We start from the raw sequence: 11,826 nt of genomic DNA, 5'->3' as shown, positions 1-11,826 counted from the left end.
GGGTTCACTGACCCTATTCCAGCTGGTGAGTACCAGGCTAGTGAAGGTCTCTGCTCCTCCTCCCTTGACCCAAAAGGCAGACAGAGCATGAAAAAAAAAAAAAAAAACAAAAAAAAAACAAAAAAACAACAACAACAAAAAAAACATTGGAGACTGTCCTCTGGCCTCCACACATGTACAAAAGCATCAAAGATCATACTACAACCATATAAAAATCTATGAACACGAAGATGCCGTCACTGTGTATTTCTAAATACTCACATGCTGAGTGGTGGTGTGGTGGCACACACCTTTAATCTCAGCACTCGGGAGGCAGAGGCAGAGGCAGGCGGATCTCTGTGAGTTTGGGACCACCCAGGTCTACAAAGTGAGTTCCAGGACAGCCACATCTGAAAAAGTGAACAAAAGACACTGAGATAATCTTTAAAGATTTAACAGTGAATTCAAGATGGCGGCGGCGCGCACAACGTGGAGACATGAGGTGCGGTGGGATGCATGACATGCTTCAGTCTATTTCCAGACTGATATGCATTAATAACCAAGAGCCCTACCACAAGCCATATAATGACATCTGCTCTTATAACAGCTGGCAAGAAGGAGCCAGACATAAATAACTGAAAAGAACTAAGGAGATTGTGGTCCAGCAAGCAGGGAAGAATCACCGGAGGTCAGTGTGCTAGGAAGCACCTCACCCTGATGTCCTCTGGCGCTTGCAGATGACCTCCCAATAGCATTACTCTGTCAGTCACACAATGATAAACACTGGTAATGGGACTGCTTGAGAGAAATGGTTCTCTGAGGAATTCATCTGGCTTTTAAGTGTGGCTCCATTACAGGATTACATGGCGCCACCAAGTCCAATACCCAAGAAGAGAGAATAGAAAATGGGACCCAAGTTGCTCAGGCAAAACGACAAAGGAGACGGTACTGATTCTGTGGCAGCAGATAACATTTTCTCCTTCTCAAGAGCCATGGAGCATTTTAAAAGGCAAAGGGGATAAAGATGTGGGCGGGAAGTTCCTCTGTGGGATAAGCAGACAGGGAGGAAGAAAATCGAAAGCAGGTGAACTGCCAGAGAAAAGGCAGCCCGGAGAAAAACATCAAAATGCAAGCATTCATTATATGCCAGTCTTTGGGAGATGAGGGGTAACAAACCAGAAAAATAGTAATTTAGTGAAGGTTGGGCAAGAAATTCTTTGCCCAAAGGCAAAGAAAGAGAGAAGCAAGAATCTTTAAATGCTCGCAATTACACAGATGGCAGAAAGAAGAAAGACAGTTTCATTCCCACATAGGAAGAGAAGGTATTGGGAAGATGGAGCAATCTGAAGTGTTTACAGTTTTAAGATAGCCTACAGCTCAGCAGGCATTGAGAACACATTAGCTGAGCTGTGAAAATTTACCCTCAGAAATTACTGAAATTAATCGAGAAGTTAAACATTTATTAAAAACAAGGTTAGACGTTACAGGAGAAAGGTTAACCGAGAGGAGCCAAGCCAAACGGAGTCTGCGTGTTTCTGCCTGTGAAATGCACTGTGTTTGCTTAGGAGCAAAGGTTCATGTGCAAGTGGAGCTTGTGGAGCCCTCATTCCCTTTGGGGACTCTAGTCTGCACTTGGGAAAACAGCTGCTGCTGTCAGCAGTCCTTGCAAAGAGCAGCTGATGCAACTTTAACTGACTTGGGGCCCTTGACCCCTCTGTGACGTTGATACTTGGTGTGGGTATTTGGGCAACGTTGCAAATTAAACACAGCCCCAGGTTGTTCAGGCCTCAGTTGCCAAGGTCTAGACTCCAATGTCCAGATAGTCTGCCCCTCCTTCCACCCTTTATGCCACAGGGTAAGCACACAGGAGATTTCTGAGCAGACACAAGGAGGTTCTGTTTTGCTGCTTTAACCCAGAAAGAGAAATAAGCTACTGGGAGGCAGGCACACAAGAGAGACTTTTCCCCCAGAATTCCTAATGCATCCCTGGGGAGTCCTAGTATAACTAGGATAACTAGTATAACTAATATAACTAGGACTCAACAGGAAGAGCTTCCTCCCACATCATACCAAAATGAAGACACCTAGAACTGTCCCATGGCCAAGAGGAAGAGGCCATAAGGATAATACCCCGCCCTATTTTTGTCAAATTGCCTTTGCATATGGACCACCACTGGTCTCTTTTCTTAGAACTTTTTGTGACTTGTGTGTGTGTGTGTGTGTGTGTGTGTGTGTGTTTGCTTTCAGTACTGGGACTTGAACCTAAGATCTTGCACATACTAAGAAAGCATGCTTCCACTACCCCTTGCCCTGGACCAATACAGGGAAAGAAATAAGACCACTTTTCAAAGCTGTCCCTTTAGCTTCTTTCTGTTACCCTAAAATTTATACCTTGAAGCTGCATGAAACTCTGAAGGTTCTACATGGGGAAACCAAGGAAAAGTATACATAAGCCTCAGAGCCAGAAATGTCTCTGTTCAAATGTAGACTTTGTCACTTACTAGCAGTGTGATCAAGGGCAAGATGCTTATCCACTAGACCTCAGTTTCATCATTTTTGAGACGGAAGTCTACATTCTGCAAATACTTGAGCAATGGCTCATGGGATCTAATGTGTTTAGAATAGTACGGTAGCTCAGGAAACCCCCTAGTAAACAATAGCTGGTGCTATTAACTCTCATGGCTGTTAAATACACAAGAATTTTATAATAAAAAATTTTGCCTAAATGTTGTTTATTTTAAACCCTGATGTGAGTATTGATATGATTCACCCTATGTAGCCTCTGTGCTGTGTGAGGTAACCTATGGTACAGTCAGAATAGGGTCAGCATAAGAAACATTATATATAAGGCTGAGATAGCTCAGCTGCTAGAGTGATTGCCTGATACTCACAAAGGCCTGGGTTCAGTTCCCCTCTCTACATAAGCCTGGGCATGGTAAAACACACACACACACACACCTCAACAGTTCAAAGTCATCCTTGGCTGCATAGCCAGTTCGAGGCCAGCTTAGAATACATGAGATCCTGTCTCAAAAGACAAGAAAGAGGAGGAAGAAAGGGAGGAAGACATTACATACAAATATTAAGAAGAAAAATTAAATTTTTCTTTCCAATTGAGTTGGGGGAGGGGGTTGCTCTTTCAGAAAATACCTCCATTCCCAGATGAACGTGATACTGAGATTCTCCCTGAAACCCAGTGTGACAATGTTGATGCTCTTACGTGCTACAGTTCCAGGAAGCTCAAGCGATGGTGCAATATATATTTCCAAGAAGAGCACATTGTGCAGAACATCTGTGCTTCAGATAATATGCATTGCAGCGAGTCGGGTGGCTCTTCACAGAGCAGCTTCTGAGCTCATCAGTCATTGTAAATTTATGCCTCACACTTAGAGCTGGGGGCTGGAGGCAGAAAATAGAGTTGCTGTTGCTATTTTAAGCATGGAAGAAATGGAGAATCAGGACACTGGCCCAGAATTGTTCCGTGTAAATCAGGGTTCCTTGGCTGTGTACTCAGAACTTCATCTCATATCCTAGATCTGCACGAGGAAAAAACAAAAACAAAAACACATCTTTCCATGCCTTCTAGACCTCCACCGAAGATGGCTGCACCAAGCCCGCCCTTTTGACCTAGTTTGCAAGAAGAAAGATGCTACATGCAAAATCCAGACAAAGTAGTGTATGCATCCATAACCCTAGCAGTCCTCCAGGGAGACAGGAAGTAAAGACAGGAGAATACCCAGAGCTTCTCTGGTCAGCTAGCCTAGTACATGCAGTATGAACAAGACAGATCTTGTTAAACAATGTGGAATTACTGTACCATCTTGTCGTCTGACCTAGGCCCACATGCCTTGGCATGCACATGCATCCGGCATACAAGAGCAGGGGTTAGATTTTAAGTCTTAGAATAAAGCTTCTTAAACTTTAAACTTCATTATTCACGCAGGTCTCCTGGGATCTTGTCATGCCGTTAATGAATCAGTAGGTCTGAGATTCTTCAGGTCTAGCCGACTCAGAAGGGCTGAGGCTTCAAGCACCATCCTCTGAGTAGCAAGGTCCACACACTTGCCTGTCCCCCATCCCTGTCCCAGTCCTGTCCCAAGCAGAGTGGAGTGCATGGTAGAGAACAAGGGCAGAATGTGTTAGCCTGAGGACTCTGTCCTAGACAACAGGGGACTCGGGGACTGGTGTCTGTTTTTGCTTTTTTCCAGTAAATGTTAAGTATTAATAATGGTTCTACCTACTATGTACTACATCACAGTGTGATGTTCAGAGGCACATATTTCCAGGGCCTGCCTCTGAAGTTTTCTCTTTCCTATGTCATCCCTATTTCCTGACCCTCTCCTGAAACTACCTTTCTGGGTTTGGGCTTCAGTTACTTCATTTATTAAACAAAGATAGAAATATAACTACACATGAGACTGTAAAGTCATCTAGTCAGTATGGAAATCAGTATGAAGGTCCCCCCAAATTAGAAATGAATCTCCTATACAACCCTAAAGGAGTCCACGTCAGCACACCACAGAGACAACTGTGTATCCATCTGTTTCTGCTCGATTCATAATGGCTAAGTATGGAATCAGCTGAAGCATCTATCAACAGATGGATGGGTAAAGAAAATGTGTCATATGTACACAGTGATGTTTTATTCAATCAGAAATAAGAATGAAATTATATAGTTTCCTAAAAAATTGATGCAACTGTAGATCATCATATTAAGCTAAGTAAGCCAGACTCAAAAAGACAAATACCATGTGTTTCTCTAACATGTGGATCCAAGGCTTCATACGATCTCAGGCACACATGTGCGCGCGCGTGCACACACACACACACATACACACACACACACACGCAGAAGGGAAGGAGATTAGGAAGAGGGAAGAGAAAGGAAAGGGCATTAATATATTAATTAATAGATTGTGATATATAATTACTGCATATAAATTAATATATAATACTTCATGTGTTTGGAAGAAATTGTCTTTATGAAACCCACCCACCACTATGTACAATAAGCAGTAGACCAGTAAACAAAGCAACTCTAAGGGAATTCTCTGCCTATGCTGCAGGTATTCCAGAGGAAGCTTTGAGGTGTAACGCTGTTCCTCATCCTGATCAGGCACCATTACCCATGCTGCTCTAGCACTAACGCCTCCGCCCCATGTTCTGTGATGGAGCAGAGAGCTCATCAGTGCCGCCCTGGTTTCCCCACCATGAGGAATCTACCATTTACTCCTGAAGAGTAGTAGGGAATGCTGAATGGGGAAACTTGATAGCTCGCCCATTCTTAGACTCTGAGAAATGAAGACATGGAGCAAATAATCCAAAAAGCATTGTAGACTAAGAACAAAGGTGAGCTTGGAAACTCATTTAAAAAGGTAAAGAAAATAGCCCAAGGATTTATTTATATAGTAGGATAGCATGCAGCTTTGAAATGCTTTGTGTCTATATGTATGTGTGTGTGTATGGGTGTGTGTGTGTACCCACAGAAGCCAGAAGAGGGCATTCTGATCCCCTGGAGCTGCTCAATGAGGGTTCTAGAGCCAAATTTGAGTCTTCAAGAGCAGCAAGTACTCTTGACCACTCCAGGCCTCTTGACAATAAGGCAAGAAGTAAATCTATCAAAGTTTGCAGATAATGTGATTTGTATGTAGGAAATCCTAGGGCATATGCCTGATTAGAAGGATTAGAAGCAGTGAGCAAGTCCAGCAAGTTTGCAGATTACTAAGTCAATAACAAACATGTTATTCTAAATTCTAGAAATGAACATATCAAAAAAAAGAGCATATAATTCCAGATAATGTTCAGCACAGGTAAATCCATGGAACCAGAAAGCAGATTGGCAGCATCCAGACACTGAGAGTGGAATGGAGTGACTGCTGATGGGTGTGGGCTTCTCACTTAAGAAATGGAAGTGTGGGAAACCAAACAGTGAAAATGACTGCTCATTTTGTGAATGAACTACGAGGCTCCAGTCACACCCTCAAGGTGACTTTTGTCATATGAAAATTATATTCCAATTATCCTCCTTCTCCAAGACAAAACTATAAATTCAGCCACAAAACCAAAAATAGGTAAATGTGTTGAACTTTTTTTTTTTTTAAAAAAAATTGAATTTGTAATTTAAGTTTATTCGTTAACTAAATCTGTTTTCTATGTCTGGCATCTCCTATTTTTATTTGTGAAGCTCCTCACTGTGTTGTCCAAGCAGTGCTGCCCCAAATCATAATTCTTGATTTGATCGCCCTTGCTCTGTCTCCTCTCCAAGCTCCCCAGGGAATGTAAAATCACCTGTGGGAATATCATGTGCCTCGTTACATAACTTGAGCTTTGTGGATTGTGGTATTTTATTTAGAGATGGGTTCCCTCATGGCCTGAGAAGACTCAGCTGGTGAAGTGCTTGCCTTACAGGCATAAGGACCTGAATTTGATCCCTGTAGAAACATGTAAAATAAAAAAAGCCAAGGGTGGTGATCTGCACTTACAATCTCTGCACTGGGCAAGAGGAAGGAGCAGGTGGACTCTTGAGACTGACCAGTCAGTCTAACCTACTTGGTGGGTTCCAGATAGTTGAGAGATCCTGCCCCACAAACAGACAGTACCTGAAAAAAAAAAAAGACACATAGGATTGTCCTCTGGCTCACACACACACACACACACACACACACACACACACACACACGTGCACATATATGCACCTGCACTAACACACAAGTCAACTAATTGCCTGATTAGCTTATAATGATAGATTCTCTTTGTAGTCTTCTTTCTGACACAAAGCAATCATACTCTTACTACTCTTACTCATTCCTCCCAATGATTCTTAAATGTTTTTCTACCCTGACCTTGAACTCAAACTCTCATATCTTTAACTGGTGATCCTAGTCACTCTCCAGCACTCCATATACATGTATACTTTCTAGATCCAGTTATGGCTATACCCTTTCATTTCCCATGTCCAACATGAAAACAGCCCAAGTCCTCACAACTTCCTAGAGTCCGGAATGTATTTCACCTTCATCGGGTTTCTCTGAGGATGCTGCAGTTGGCATTTCCACTTATTGGTGAGGAGAGTGAGTCATAGCAATGTGGTAAACCCAAGGCTTGGACCCAGGTCACTTCTATTATCCTTATCATTGGGACCTGAAATCTCTGGAGAAACATCAGTTCTTTCCTGTTCTATTTTTTTTCCACCAGCCATGAAGGTCTACACTGCATGACTGAGGACTGAACTGATGGACAGTGACCGTTGATGGAATCTTCCCTTAATTCTTCCTTGGTGATGATGTCTTACCAGTTGATCCTTCCATTTCCATGGTTCTCAGACTTTGGCATCCCTTGAACTCCTTGGAGGGTTGGTAAAATACAAACACTGGGCCTCACTCCACATCTAACTCAATAGGTCTGGGGAGGAACCAGAGTATTTGTATTTCTGCGGTGTTCCCAAGTGATGCAGATGATGCCAGTCCTGGGGCCTCATCCTGACGACCAGCGGTCCTAGTTCTCTCTACTGGACCTATCCCTGCAGGCAGTACTTTAATTCGTTCTATACCCCAAGGGTAATCTGTTGACACCCATTTTTCTTCCTAGCCAGACTGTGAGTTTGAGGATGGAGTCTCCGTTCTCTTTGTCTTTGCCTCATAGCTTACTCAACACAGACCAAGAAGACTCATTACAGACTGGCCAAAACACTCACCTTGAGTTCAAATTCTTGCCTTGCTAGTAACTAACACGGGCCTTGGCATACTACTCAACCTCTCCAAGGTCAGCTGCTACCTGGGAAAACCTAGATGCTAAGAATGGTTGTCTTGTAGGGCTAGTGTGGTCATCAGTTGATACAAGAAATTGCAGGACTTAGTACAGCCAAGTAGATACTGGTTCCCTACTATGTATTCCTATGACTACTTCCGGTTCTTCTCCATGACTACAGAGTGCATGTTCCCTCTGGATCTTTATGCACAAAATCCCCTTTGCAGAATATGTTTCCATTATTACTAAATCATTGTTTCTTCTGTTAAATAGACATTGTGACAACAACTAGATGATTCGTTTTGGAGAGAGAGAGAGAGAGAGAGAGAGAGAGAGAGAGAGAGAGAGAGAGAGAGAGGAAGAAGAAGAAGAAGAAGAAGAAGAAGAAGAAGAAGAAGAAGAAGAAGAAGAAGAAGAAGAAGAAGAAGAAGAAGAGAAGAGAAGAGAAGAGAAGAGAAGAGAAGAGAGAGACTTTATTCATGAGTTTCCCAGTGTGGGGACAGTTGACCAGATCTCAAGCTGCCTCATCATGAGTAGAACTGAGGAATACTTGAGACAGAAAAGCAGTATGATTTGAGGTGTGCGAGCTAGGGTGAAGTCATTTGCAGTTCACATGAGTAATCAGACTCCATAAATCTTCACAGGAGTCAGTTCAGGAAGTGGTAACATCAGCATGACCTGAGTGTAGAGTTTTGGCCCTAAAAATGAGGCACCTGTGCTGTCCTGAATGAAGGGTCTGTGACGTGAACAGAAGCATTCTTCACATCACTAAAAAGTCATTATGATAGTTTGAATGAGAAGTGTCCCACTGAAACTTGTGTCTCCGAACACTTAGTCCCCAGTTGGTGATGCTATTTAGGGAAGTTATAGAACCTTTAGGAGGTGCAATGTTAGTGAAATCTATCACTGGGGTGCTAGGGGTGAGCTGGAAGAGTAATAGCTTCACTCTACCTCCTGTGCTCCTCCTCCTTTTCTTCCTCCTTCTCCTGCTCTCCTTCTCCCTCTTCCTTTCCTTCTCCCTCTGTCCCACCCTCTCTCTTTCACTTCCTGTTACTTGTGTTGGAGGGGGTCATGGAGCCTAGAGAAAAACCTATTACTATGCTTTTCCTAAACGAGTGTAATTCCCAATGCATTCTACATACCTATGCTTATATCCATAGATAAGTGTAGTCCTTACCCCTCATCAAATAAGTCTCTTTTTGCAGCAGATAGAGGTCACAACAGAAATCTACAACTAGTTGTCTTAGTTAAGGTTACTATTCTAGGATAAAACACTGTGCCCAAAGCAACTTGTGGAAGAAAGGGTTTTATTTGGTTTACAGTTCCACGTCACTGTTCATCATCAAAGGAGATCAGGACAGGAACTCAAGCAGGACAGAGACCTGCAGGCAGGAGCTGATGCAGAAGCCATGGACGGATGCTACTTTCTGGCTTGCTCCGAATGGTTTTCTCAGCCTGCTTTCTTACAGAATCCAAGTTCAGGGATTGCACCACCCACAATGGGCCCACCCACATCATTCATTAATTAAGTAAATGTCCTACAGCTGGAGCCCTTGGAAGCATTTCCTCAACTAAGCTTTCCTCCTTTCAGATGACTCTAGCTTGTGTCAAATTGACATAAAATAAGCTAGCACGCTCATCAAAATGAAGAGAACAATTTATCAACTGGTCACAGTTGATACATCTACAAAACAATCCCTACACGTAAGGCTTAGAAATCATCAAAGAAAAGAAGACAAAAAGACTGTGAGATCCAGAAGATCAATTCATCTGCCATGAAATAATGTCTTCTCTAAGTGACAGGGAACTGCACACATGGAAGTTTAACAACATGGTCACCTAAGCAGGACCTGCATAATGACACCACTTGACATTTCAACATAGATAAGGAAAATCCCACAAGCCTCATCTCTAGATGAAGAGCTATGGGCAATTAATGGCTGCTAAAGAGAGGAGAATCAGTCTTCTCCAGGAAGATCATCCCGATTATCCAATCCCGGCGCTCAGCCCTAAACACACATACATATAAGCAAACCAAACAGACTCAGTAGGTTACACACACACTAAAAACTAAAGAAGAGATCATGAAAGGAGAGAGGGAATGTGAAGTGGAAACTTAAGTGTCCTTTGGAGAGTCAGTTGTGTTGGATGGTGTTTTGCTGGGACAAACACGTGAAGGAGTGTTTTCCTAAAGTGGACACAGGTGAAAGGCCAAGGCAGCAGATTCATGAAGAAATGTTTCTCTGAGGCAGACACAGGAGAAAGAACATTCTGTTAAAGCGAGCACATGAAAGGTCACATGATGAAAAATTCTTTGCTAATGACACACATGTATTGGTCCGCCTTACATTGCATAGTTGAGCTGCATTTGCCGGGACTCCATAGAAAGAAATGCACCAAGAAACTTCTGGTGGTGTGCTGCAGATTCTTGCCACTTTTATGAATTCCAGCTAATTGTCAGAGTGATGTCATCTGAGACAGATGCACGTGCCGAGGCAAGACCCTTGGAAGACACGTGATATTTGGAGAGAGTAGAGTATAAATAGGCCCAATATTTGAAGAGAGTATAAATAGGCCCACTGGACTGTGATGGAGGCAGAGCTTGGCTTGCTTATAGAGCTAGCTGTGCAATGCATGTGGGTCTCATGTCTTTGCTGATCTTTATTTTACTGAGAGAGACAGATCAGAGAACTTCTTCTGGTGTCCCTCCAGGTCTCTCCTACTGACTAGTGCCAAGGCTGAGGCCTGGCTGTCTCTGCTAGGTAGTGCCACTGCTGCATCTGTGAACTGAACTGTCAATATCCAGACAACACAGATGGGAGTTGCTCCAAAGAACCATTCTAAACAGGTCCACTTCCCCCATGTCCTTTCTTTCCCAAATGCCTCTGGTGGGTGGTGGGCTAAAAGTGAAGTTAAAGTATTTAAGAACCTTCATTAAAAATAAGGTTTGAAAAAATTAAAGTTACAGGAATGGGGTGTTCACAGGAGGAATTGAAGAGGAAGAAGGAGGGATGGAAATGATATAATTACAGTATACAATTACAAAATTCTCAATAATAATAATAAAACAAATATTTTAGAAGAGCACTTACTGCTTGTGTAGAGGGTCCAGGTTCTAATCCCAGCACCCACACGGTGACTCACAGCTGTTCGTGACTACAGTTCCAAGAGATCTGAGCTGTCTCTGGACTTTACAGGCACCATGCTGACTTCAGTCAGCCCACAAAGGGGGCCTGTAATTTAGTTGCTTGTGGCAGAAAATTGAAATGAGACTGAGAAACCACAAACTGTTCTTTGTTGAATATACAACCCAGAAGTAAGGAACACTTAGCCACCTAAGAGCTGTATCTTACAGGGACACACAGACAGGAGCAAGTCAGGCAGATCAATGTCACCTCTTTCAGAGAGCTGGGGCTTTTCTGAAGGACTCCTCCTTGGGGAGGGGTCACTGAGCACATGCTCTGCTGTTACTCTCAGTGGCTCTTTGCCACGTCCCAGACAGTATGGCCTTGTGTTGTGTCTTGGCTCTTCTCCAGGGTCTTAGTTTTTCTCTCTGCAATAGAAAATCAGCACTTTAATTCCAGCTCAGGTTCAGCCTTCTAGAAGACCTGGGCTAAAAACAGTGATTTTATTTTTTTAATCTTCCCAGTTTGTCAAATGTATAGAAATGGTTTGTTAGGTCATGAAGAAGATAATTAACATAATAACATAAACTATAGCTCAGAAAAGCAGTATCCAAACACAGACAATAATCTGGGAATGCCTGTGAATCCAGAATGTGAGTCTGTGTAGATCGAGTCATTTCACACAAGAAACAATTTATCAGAAACACTCATTCCACATAAGAAACAAAGAAAACTTGAGGCAGATATATACCTCAGTTCCTAGTATGTAGTTTGGGGAAATTTTATTGAACTTTTGTCTTACACACACACACACACACACACACACACACACACACACAAACACACACACACACCAGGGTCTATTAGAACAATTCAGTTTTTTTTTTTTTTTTTTAACAAATGCAATAGGAAGGCTTGCACTGTGTAATGTTCCTAAAACCCTGACATTATGCAAACTTCCACTTGTAGTCAAAAC

At 42.7% G+C, this 11,826-nt stretch overlaps 1 long non-coding RNA gene across 1 annotated transcript; it reads right to left on the bottom strand.

The window, feature by feature from the left end:
* Nucleotides 1-211: 211 nt before the first annotated feature.
* LOC143443231 (uncharacterized) lies at nucleotides 212-11,099 on the bottom strand. The gene is made up of 3 exons (XR_013112002.1): nucleotides 10,818-11,099; nucleotides 6,462-6,578; nucleotides 212-3,515 (listed from the first exon to the last, which is right to left on the bottom strand). It is a non-coding gene; the product is annotated as an uncharacterized LOC143443231 (long non-coding RNA).
* Nucleotides 11,100-11,826: the final 727 nt, after the last annotated feature.

The sequence above is a fragment of the Arvicanthis niloticus genome, chromosome 8 (assembly GCF_011762505.2).
Source record: "Arvicanthis niloticus isolate mArvNil1 chromosome 8, mArvNil1.pat.X, whole genome shotgun sequence".
Lineage (NCBI taxonomy): Eukaryota > Metazoa > Chordata > Mammalia > Rodentia > Muridae > Arvicanthis > Arvicanthis niloticus.
The sequence above is the reverse complement of the archived record's forward strand: the minus strand, read 5'-3'. Positions and strand labels throughout refer to the sequence as shown.